Genomic DNA, 7,294 nt, shown 5'->3' with positions numbered 1-7,294 from the left:
CACCCCAGCATCCCCGGAGGTGGGCACGGGGGAGCCTGGGGGGGGGCTTTAGTGCTGCACAAACGACTGCAGGCAGAGGTGTAGGAAAGCGAACGCCATACGTTTAATAATTTAACGTACAACACAGCAAATAAATGACGATATTCCCAACCATTTCCCACCCTAACAATTGTTTCTGATCCCACCCCCTACAATTCCCACCCTCTAATCAATTTCCCACCCCGCAATCAATTGCTCACAACCCACCCTCCTCCCCCCTCCCCCCCGCTCCCTCCCACCAATAGTTCCCTCCCTCTGCAGAAAACCTCCGAGCCCCCCAAATTCCCACCCCAACAATTCCTTCCTCCAAATTCCAACAACTTGGGAGTGTAACGTGATCAGAGTACAATTTCTCCCCCAGAATTGCCACCCCACAGAATTCCCTCCCCCTCCCCCCATCTTCAATGCCAGCAGTTACAGAATGTCCAATCATTTTTGATGCCAACCATCTCCCACGGCAGCCATTTCTCACCCCAGCAGTTCCCCACCCCCCAAATTCCCACCCCAACAATATCACAGTACAGCCATTTCATTTCTAACCTCAGAAAGATCCCAGTGCCTTAAGAATTCCAGCACCAAATTCCCACCCCCCACCCCGGATTCCCACCCCAACAATATCTCAGTACAGCCATTTCCAACCTCAGGAAGATCCCAACACCCCATGAATTCCCACCCCAAGAGTTCCCTCCCCCCACCCTGGATTCCCACCCCAACAATATCACAGTACAGCCATTTCATTTCCAACCCCAAAAAGATCCGAGCACCCCAAGAATTCCCACCCCAAGTTCTCACCCAAAGAGTTCCCACCCCAAATTCCCTCCCCCCACCCATTCCCCACCCCGCAACCATCCCCTCCCCACCCTCTTCCCACCCCCCAGCCTTCTTTTCCCACCCCAAAGCTTTGACAGTCCAACCCTTTGGCGGTCCATCAGCTTCAGAGTCCCGCATTGCCCCAGCCCAAGATGCCGTTTGTGGACAGCCCAGTTTTGGAGGGGTAGGGCTGGGGCCGGTGCTGGTGCCCCCGGAACACTGCCGCTGCTCTCTGGGCATGGTGGGGGCCAGCGAGGAGCCCAGGGCTCCAGGGAGCCGTCTTGGTCGGCTATGGCCACGTCTCCTGCTCCAGCAAGTGGGCCGGTTTCTTGGTGCGCTCCCGCTCGAGCCGCTGTTGGGCTGTGATGGGCACCCCATCAGGGCACAGTCCTCCTGCTGCCCGCCCACCGTGCTGACACAGCCAGCTTGGCCTAGCGCCGGTGTTTGTGGCCTGGGCCGTCGTGGCAGCGCGGCAGCTTCCTCTTTGTGGCTGGGCCGCTGCCAGTGTGCTGCTCGTGCCCGGTGCTCTTGCTGTTAGTGGTGGTGCAGGCGGGCGCTGGGCACTTGGCTGGCTCGGTGCTGTCCTTGTGGTGCATGTCTGCCAGCCGGCAGGAGATGAATCCGGGTGGCAGTGCCAGGCGGGTGAGAACCACCCGGGGCTGCCTCCGCTGCACCTCTTGGATCAGACGTGCAGTGCAGGGCAGCAGAGGTGCGGGGGCAGCCAGGGGGGTCGGCAGTGCCAGGCGGGTGAGAACCACCCGGGGCTGCCTCCGCTGCACCTCTTGGATCAGACGTGCAGTGCGGGGCAGCAGAGGTGCGGGGGCAGCCAGGGGGGTCGGCAGTGCCAGGCGGGTGAGAACCACCCGGGGCCGCCTCCGCCGCGCCTCTTCCATCAGATGTGCAGTGCGGGGCGACGGAGGCGCAGGGGCAGCCAGGGGCGTCGGCACGGGCAGCTCAGGGGATGCTGGCTGCCAGCAGAGCGAGTTGCTGAGGAGCCCTGATTCAGGATGTGTCTCTTTGCTCAGCTCCCTGCTGGCCCCGGAGGAGTCCGAGTGCTCTGTGCTGGAAGAAGAGGAGTCGAGGCTGCTGGAGACATCAGGGCTCAGTGGCTCTGTGGCAGTGATGCGCTGCATCAGCTCTTGCGTTTGGCAGCTGTTTGCAATGGCTTTGGTCCCCTCTCTTGTGACACCGGGCAGGTCCTGCTTGTGCTGGGGGACCTCCAGAGCCGCTTCTGAAAAAGCAAGAACATCCCCCCGAACGATGATGGCAGCCTTCCCACAGCCACTCGGTGCAGGCAGCCACCTCTGGGGGTCACCTCTGCGGAGCACAGTCTCACCGTCAATCCAGGTGAGCAAACGGTCCATTTCCACATCATTGTTGTCAAGTCTGCGGGTGCTGGGTGTCTCTTCTGGAAAAGGCAGAAAATGCCCAGCGGGGCAATGGCAATGCCGGCTTTCCCACGCCCACTCAGTGCAGACACCCCCCCAGCAGCTCTGCTGCCCCTCCGAGAGAGACTCACCGTTGTTGATCCACGTGAGCAGGTCATCGATGTCTGCGTCGTCGTACAGGATGCCTGTCTTGGATGTCACTTCTGGAAAAGGCAGAAAATGCCCAGTGGGGCAATGCCAGCTTTCTTTCCCACACCCAGTGTGGGTGGGTGGGTGGGTGCCAGCAACCCCCCGCCAGCTCTGCTGCCCCCAAACTCACCGTCGTTGAGCCATGCCAGGAGATGCTGGATGTCCGCCACGTCCTCCGGGATGTCTGCGCTCGCTGTGGCTGCTGGAAAAGCAAGGACATCCCCAGTGGGGCAATGCCAGCTTTCCCCCAGCCACCCGGTGCGGACAGCCTGCCGCACGCCCCGCAGCCCCCAAACTCACCCCCTGAGTCCAGCGCTGCGGTGCTGCAGCCGAGCGGAGCCGTGGCGGGATGGGGGCACCCGTCGGTGGGCGCTGGGTGCCCCTGGTCCTCCGTGAGCACCACGGCGTCCTGAAAGGGCTCCATCGGCGACTCCCAGGTGGCGGGCAGGGTGCAGGGCACGGGGAGCACCTGCTCCTGCAGTGGTGGTACCTGCAAAAGAACTGGCGGGGGGCCGGGGCGGCCGGGGGCCTGCGGCAGGCAGGTGCCTGCGGGCTGCGGGGGCTCCCCGTGGAACACGGCCCCAGGCCACAGCCCCATCGGCTGCTGGGGCAGCAGCGTCCCTGCCAGCAGGGGATGTCCCCAGCAGTGAGCAGGGGCAGTGGGGGGAGCCATAGCTGGGTGCAGCCCCCCAGGTAGCAGCTGCAGCAGCGGTAAGTGCAGCCCCAGAGTTGGGGGCAGGCCCCCAGGTGGCAGTTGAGCCCCAGTTGGGGGCAGCCCCCCAGGGGGGAGCTGCGCTGCCTGTCCCCAGACACCTGGTACCCCAGGCCAGACAGAGGCCTGAGGCGCCAGGTAGGTGGCAGTGGGGACAGGGAGGGCTTGGGGTGGTACCGGCATCGGTCCGCGGATGGTGGGCTGCATCCAGGCGGGGTCCGGTGGCGGCACAGTCGCTTCAGGGAAGATGGCGTCGGGTGTCAGAGGCACCGTCAGCGCTCCTCGAGGGATTCTCTCTGTGGGGAAAGGCCAAAGTAGGCTCTGGGGTGGGCTGTGGGGTGAGCTCTGGGGCGCTGGGGTGGGATCTGGGGCACAGGGCTGAGATCGGGCTTACAGGGCTGGGATCTGGGGCGCTGGGGTGGGATCTGGGACGCTGGGGTGGGATCTGGGTTACGGGTGTGATATCGGGGTTACAGGGGTGGGATCTGGGGCGCTGGGCTGAGATCTGGGCTGTTAGGGTGGGATCTGGGGCGCTGGGGTGGGATCTGGGACACTGGGGTGAGCTCTGGGTTACAGGGGTGATATTGGGGTTACAGGGGTTGGATCTGGGGCGCTGGGGTGAGATCTGGGGCACAGGGGTGGGATCTGGAGCGCTGGGGCCAGCTGAAGCATGGGAGCAGGGGAAGCCTGCTGCCTTACCTGCCATGACAGCTGGAGAGTGGCAGTTAGGGGAGCCCCTCCCCCCAGGGGGGTTGCGTGACCGTTGGGGTCAGCCCCTTTCCCCCGGGCTTGAGATGGTTGCAGATTTTGTCGCCACAAAGACCTTAAAGACCCTCAAGTCTAAGCACAACCTAACCATACCAGCCTAACTCTAACAAGCCCCTGCTCAATCATGTCCCCGAGCACCACCTGGTTTTCAACACATTCAGGGATGGTGACTGAACCAGCTCCCTGGGTGGAATAGGGAGCCAGCCCATCAGGTCTCCCCTCAGCCTCCTTTTCCCCACACTAAACAGCCCCAGTTCCTTCAGTCACTCCTCAGAGGGCATATTGGCCAAGGCCTTCCCCAGCCTTGTTGCCCTTCTTTCAACCTGCTTCAGCACCTCAACGGCCCTTCTGTGCTGAGGTGCCCAAAACTGAACACTGGACTCGAGGTGAGGCCTCGCCAGTGCCGAGTCCAGGGGCAGGATGACTTCCCTAGTCCTGCTCACCACACCATTCCTGAGCCAGGAATTGTGGTTATGCCATTGGCCTTCTTGGCCACCTGGGCACACTGCTGGCTCATCTTCAGCCACCTGTCCGTCAGCACACCAAGGTCCCTTTCAGGGATCAGGCAGCTTTCCAGCCACTCCTCCCCAAGGAGGACTGGGGGGACGCCTGGGCTTGTTGTGACCAAGATGCAGGACCCGACACTCGGCCCCATTGAAACTCATCCAGTCAACCTGGAAGAGTGAAGAGAGAACAAAAACCAAGCAGGCAAAGAGCAGAGCTGTCCACAGGGGGCAGGGCTTGGGGCAGGGCCTGTGTCGGAGGGTGGTCCAGCACAGTGGTGGCCTCGGGGCCCAGGCTGGAGGGGGCCTGGCACAGTTGAGGCCTCGTGTGGGCCCAGAAGGAAGGGGGCCCAGGCACAGGTAGAGCCTCGGGGCCCAGGATGGAGGAGAACCAGGCTCAGTTGGGGCTGTGTTGGGGCCCAGGATGGAGGAGGACCAGGTGCAGTTGGGGCTGCACTGGGGGGGCCGGAGCTGGAGGGGGGCCTAGCAGAGTTGAGGCCTCCTCTGGGCCCAGACAAAAAGGGCCCAGGCGCAACCAGGTCCTTGGGGCCCGGGATGAAGCAGGACCAGGCCCAGTTGGGGCTGCTTTGGGGCTCAGGATGAAGGAGGACCAGGCACAGTGGGGGCTGCTTTGGGGCCCAGGATGGAGGAGGACCAGGCACAGTGGGGGCTGCTTTGGGGCCCGGGCTGGTGGGAGGCCCGGCACAGCCAGAGCCTTGTGGCTGCACTCCCTCTGTACAGTTCAACCTTGATCCCTAACCTAAAATGGTAACTGTAGTGAAAGGCAGTAGCTGATCCAGCTGCTTTCCTGTGTTTTAATTTTCCTAAGAATGGGGAAGGACTCAAGCTAGTAAACAAAGACCCCTTTCTGAAGAACAGGACTCAGAAAGTATTAGCACAGAGCAGATCTCCCCTTAGTAGGAGAGAAGTAGAGATTCTTCCCCTTAGACAGGCAGCCCTTAAATGAGGGTGGGGAGGGCTGGAGCCAGGCTCCACCCCTTTTTGCCCAGGTGAAATGCTTGCAGGTGTGCTCCACAGCAGAACGTGTTTTAATGAAGCCTGGGAAAGCCTGTGACATCAAAGAATCCTTTCTTCCTTCTTTCTTGTTTGTGTTTGTTGCCTGCAGTTCCAAGCAGGTGGACTCTCAGTGTCTTGCAAGTGACAGCTAGCAGCAGCAGGTCCAGCCAGGAGGCACAGCACCCTGCAACCTCCAGGTGAGTGACAGCAGGCAGGCAGGCTTTTGGGCTCTGCAGGGTCATTGTGTGGAGCATTATGCACAGGAACAGCTGAGTGTAAAGATGATGTCCGAGCTGCAGAGCTAAGCATAACGGAGAGGCCCAGCGGCTCAGCTCGTTTCCCAGCGTGAGGCAGGAAATTAGAGCCACGAGGGATATGCAGACGCTTTCTGCTTTTGTCTGTTGCCTCACTCCTTCTGCCCCTGTCAGAGGGGAGGAACGAGCTGCACTTGCACAGAGACATTGCTCTCACGGCCACTCCCCCCTCAGGTTGGAGCATTCCTGGCTGCAGGATGGGCAAACCGAAGTTCTTGCCTGATTGGGTCTGTGAAGCTTAAAAAGGGAGACAAACTATGGCCTCTTGGCTCATGAAGTGAGAGAGGGGATGCTGTGCTACTGGGCTGCAGTCAAGAGTCTGAGAGAGTCTGTGTTCTATGAGATTTGAGAGACAGTTCTGGGGAGTGTGGGAGCAGTGCAAACGTGCAAGGGTGCTTTTCCTTTCAGGGGCCTTTGTGCAACAGCAGATGTTGATGCCCTAGAAGCACGGTGCGGAGCACATCCTGGGATCAAGGTGCCACGGACTGGAAAATGCTGCTGTGGCGGAGTTCCTGTGTGAAGACAAAACTCCCAGTCCCCCAGAAAAGTGGAGGCAGAAGAGCAGTGACAAGGTATCTACATGTCTATCTGTGTATGTGCACAGCAGGCCCAGCTGCCCCTGCTTCCTCCCTCCACGGGATCTGCTCCTGCTGCTGCTGCTGCAGGAGTCTCCTCTGGCCACGGTGGCGTGGGGCGAGTTCTTGTGTCAAACAGGATCTACCGGTCGTCAACCCGTTGTGACTGGGCCTGATCCCCTGGTTGACCTTTAATTAATCCCAACATTATCCATCCCATAACCTACCCTGGCACTGAGGTAAGGTGCAGTCCATCTGGCCCCGTGGACTCGGGCATCCAGCTTTTGGAGCAGGTCCAAAACCATCTAATTGTGGATTATGCATGGCCTATTCGGGTCCCCATTCCTATCTACCAGCACAGGGGACTGTGTTCCCAGGAAGTAATGAGTCTTGCTATTAAAGACTGAGGCAACGAAGGCATTAAGTACCTCAGCCTTGTCCTGATCCTTGGTCACCAAGTTGCCCTCGGCATCCAAGAAGGGATGGAGATTCTCCCTAGCCCTCCTCTTGCTGTTGATGTATTTACAGAAATATTTATTGTTGCCCTTTACCTTGGTGGCCAAGCTCAGTTCTAGCTGGGCTTTGGCTTTTCTAATTTTGTCCCTGCACATATTTGCTACGTACCTGTAATCATCATAAGTAGCTTGCCCACTCTTCCACAGACCATAATCTGTGGAATCAGCTCCTGCACCTTTAAAATTACTTCCTGAAAGTATTGCCAGCCTTCCTGGGCTCCCACGCTCTCCAAAAGTACTTCCAAAGGGAACCTCTCAACCATGGTCCTAAAGAGGTTCAAGTTTGCTCTCCGGAAGTCCAAGGTGGCAGTTCTGCTGACTCCCCTCCGTGGTTCAGCAAGAATTGAGATATCTAGCATCTCACGATCACTTTGCCCCAGGCGGCCTCCAGCCTTGACATCCCCCACAAGACCTTCTCTGTTAACAAACAGCAGGATTTTGCTTCCCCTTGCTGGCTGCGTCAC

The sequence above is a fragment of the Gallus gallus genome, chromosome 17 (assembly GCF_016699485.2).
Source record: "Gallus gallus isolate bGalGal1 chromosome 17, bGalGal1.mat.broiler.GRCg7b, whole genome shotgun sequence".
NCBI classification, from domain to species: Eukaryota; Metazoa; Chordata; class Aves; order Galliformes; family Phasianidae; genus Gallus; species Gallus gallus.
This window is presented reverse-complemented; position numbering follows the sequence as displayed.